General features: G+C 43.0%; 1 non-coding gene across 1 annotated transcript; it reads left to right on the forward strand.

Annotated features, from left to right (window-relative positions):
* The first annotated feature begins 485 nt into the window (after positions 1-485).
* On the forward strand, positions 486-591 carry LOC112086924. Its single transcript, XR_002899778.1, has one exon. It is a non-coding gene; the product is annotated as a small nucleolar RNA R71 (small nucleolar RNA).
* Positions 592-3832: the final 3241 nt, after the last annotated feature.

Here is a 3832-nt window from a genome sequence, read left to right on the forward strand (position 1 = left end):
TCCTTTGCTGCTGCGGATAGGGCTGATTCGTGGCTCCTTAATTCCTGTATGAGAGATTGTTGAAGTTGGCACCAGAGTTCGTGAAGTTGTTGTTGAAAGCTGGACTAAATCGGTTATGGTATGCCTGAGCTCCCATAAAATTGATTTCTTCCTCTTGGTACATGCTATCTTCTTCATATCTTCCATCTTCTTCATTTCCTACAGCAGTATCACAAGCATGTATATTCTTATTTTGAGACTTAAGAAGTTGACTTATTATGCTTTTTATCTCAGCAATCTCCCTTGATTCATGACTAGTGATAGTCTTCTTTGATCTGTCGTACTCAGGGTTGTTACTGCTGTTAACTACAGCCAGATTTTCGATGAGTGCTCTCCCTTGTGGTATGGTTTTCGAACTGAAATCTCCATTGCTGGCAGTTTCAAGAGAAAGTTGATACTTCTACTGAAGTCCTCTGTAGAAGGTGCTTAGCAGGTTTGCTCCTGAGAAACCATGATGAGGGCAATCTCTCTGATACTCTTTGAATCGTTCCCAGGCTTCATAGAAGGTTTCTATTGGGCCTTGTTGGAAACTTTGTATCTTGTATCTCAGCTGGTTCGATCTTGACTTGGTGTAGAAGTGGTTCAGGAAAGCAGACTTGCATTCTTCCCATGAAGTAATAGAACCAGATGGCATAGATTTTAACCATCTAAAAGCTTTATCACTTAGAGAGATAGAGAGAAAGGAAAGAGCTTACACTTCACATAGTCCACAGTTTCTGGAGTTGTTCTCACCATTCCAGATATTTCTTCAAAAAGATCAATGTGGTCCATTGGATGCTCAGTAGAAATTCCATGGAATTGGTTCTGCTTCACCAAAGAGACGATCTGAGGTTTTATCTCATGATTTTCTCTTGGAACAGGAATTTGAATAGCTGATTGATTTTGGAAGTGTTGGTGAGGTGCATCGAAATTGGCAATGAGTCTATTCCGAGGCTGTCTTCTCGCTGGATTGGCAAGTTGTATTTGTAATAACCTGTTCAAGAGATCAAGACACGGTCAATGAAAAAGCTTAGAAAAGCAGAGAAGCAGCTAAGGTTAATGGTCAAGAGCTTTAAGTTTTAGATATAGAAGTTAAGTTTTTGTCTAAGGAAGTCAAGTATTTAGTCACGCGGGTGGATCAGTGGGTCGTTTCGGTTCGATCGGAAGGTCAGAAATGGATTGGTCAGGAGAAGCTGCTCGATGACTCAGCAGCTTGACTCAGCAGACTGCTTGCCTCCTTGAGCAGCTTATACACACGCTAGGCACGCGCCGGGAAACGCTCTGCACGCACCAGGACACACTTTCCATACGCTCTGCACGCGCCGGAACACGCTTTCCACACGCTGGCACACGCCAAGCACGACACAGCAGCTTCGTGTCCTGCTTCACCTGCTTACGCCTTCACATGCAAGCACGACGCAGCTTCTCGGGTATCTTTTGTGCAAACACGACACAGCTGCTCGGAAATATTTTTAGAATCTCCATCTTTCCCGTATAAATAGAAGCTTTAGGATTTAGTTTTCAGTATAGAAAAGAGCAGTGAAGCTCTGCTAGAAAAGTTCCAGCAACCGTGACCGCCGTCGACCATCGCGAACCACCGCGCGAGCCATAGTCGGGTAGCTAGTCGGGAACAGTGAGGTAGGTCGTTTTAGTTCGAAGTTACCTGTCTAGCCTAGTTTTTTTGTCCTGAATCGAAATCTGACCTCTGTTTTGCCCTGTTCTGGTCGGATCTCTATAAAAATTAAGTTATGTAGGTGAACAGAGAGATTATCCTAAACCATAAAAAACCGTTATTTTCTTGAAAGGCCAAGGTGAGTCTCGGTGTGGGTTTGCTTGTTGTTTTACTGCAAAGCAAGTAGAGATGTGAGTTTTGATGCCATGTGATGCTTCCCTCAGCCATGTGATGTGATGAGATATCTGGGCTTACGAGACGGATATGAGAGTGATGTGAAATCTCGGGTCGATTAGTGATGCATGAGAGAAGACAGTCGCGACTTTTTAGCCTGTGTGGCTAAAGTCCGATTTGTGCAAAATGTGAGATTTTTTTTTGTGCAGGATCCAGTCAATGGTATCTGAGAGATTTGACGTTTGAGTATATGTTGGGTGTATGCATGTATAATAATATATATTATCATGCATCTGGTGTGAGATTGTTGTGTGATGCATGTTTTGCGTGATGTTTGGGTTTTTGGGTTATTGCTTGAACGGTTAGGGGGAACCGAACTCACTGAGCAATTAGTTGCTCAGGACTCTACTTGTTTTGCAGGTGACCATAGTGGGTAGCCAATTGGGACAAGAGAAGTTTAGGACCGTTGGTGTAGATTTCGTGTCTTTTGCAAAACCAAGTATGATTTAAGTTGTTTTCGGTATAATGTTTTCTTAGGGGCGCCCATTGTATAACAAACAATGTAGTAAAAGTATGTTTTATAAAAGTTCGGGATTTTGAATGATATTAGTCTTTGTCCGAGACGAACCAACTATCGGACACGTCTCCGGTTGAAAAGTTGGGAGATGCGTTCGATAGGAATAGCGTGTGCGGACGTTGGCCTTGGGCTCTTGGATGTGCATGTTCTTGTTTAATTGGTGCACGGCTAAGAACCTCGGGCCATCAGTCTGTGCGCGCAACAGTAACACCATCGATCTGGTTTGGGTTCGAACGGTCGGCTGTGCATGTTCTTGTTTGATTGTTGTGCGGCCGGTCACTGCACTCAGATCTAGACCGAGTCGGGGTGTTACAGTATTGGTCGATTCGCTTCTCTAACAACTGGTAGAACAATGTTTGCATCATTCCTTCTTCCTTCAGCATCGGCCTGATCTTGTCTCCTTTGATTATCAGCGTCTTGAGCAGGATTTAGAGGGACTCAGTTTCCCTCTTCATCGAGTTGTGGCTGTCCTTCTTCTTCATGGGCAGCATCTAGGTCATCACCATGAATTGAATCATGGTCATCATCTCCAACGTGATCCTCCTAATCACGGTTTAAAAGATCTTCCTGAAGGGCATTAGGATTGGCCATCTTGAGCGTTCTTCGTCTGAGTTTTCTAAGTGCTCTTTCAGGTTTGTCAATCTCGTCTAAGGGCAATACGATATCGTCAGGATTTCTCCTAGTTTTCATGCACCTGTGAGCAAAGAAAGCAAAGATAAAAAGAGGAGTTATAAAATCTCCAGCAGAACTCGAAAATCTTGAGGTTTAGGATTGAAATTAGATTAAGAATTCAAGTCAACAGTGACAGATGCCAGGCAACGGAGCCAAAACCTTGATGTGAGTGCAGTGGGCAACACAATATTTACCCTAGACAAGCTGCAAGTGCAAAGCAAACGCAGTAGTACTTAGGGATCGAATCCACAGAGATCTGTGTGTTGAGGACTCCTAACTGATGCTAAAAACAATCGTTAACCTAATCTAATAAAAATGGGTTTTGGTTTGTCACTAAATCTAATAATGCAGAGAATTAAAAAGCTGGAAATAAAAATTGGTTGAAAACTATATGAAAAACGGCGCTGGGTTCAAGGTTCATCTTTAGGGTTCATGTTCTAAAATACAAGGAGTTTAGGCAAGGATTTTCTATGACTATGAAACTAGGATAGACACATGCAAGATTAGCCAACTCTCGTCACCCTAATCATCTAATCACTTGTTCATGGCAATTAACTCTCGCTCTCATGTCAAAACAAGATCATGCTTTGTAGATCAGAATCCATCTCTGCTTACGTATCCTCCGTAGGTAGCTTTCGTCTCCTACGACGGTGACGTCCATAAGATCCCGTTCAGGTAACCCAGATACAACACTCTCGTTGATCGGATTAAACCTAGGA

The sequence above is a fragment of the Eutrema salsugineum genome, unplaced genomic scaffold (genome assembly GCF_000478725.1).
Source record: "Eutrema salsugineum unplaced genomic scaffold, Eutsalg1_0 scaffold_2, whole genome shotgun sequence".
Classification (NCBI taxonomy): domain Eukaryota; kingdom Viridiplantae; phylum Streptophyta; class Magnoliopsida; order Brassicales; family Brassicaceae; genus Eutrema; species Eutrema salsugineum.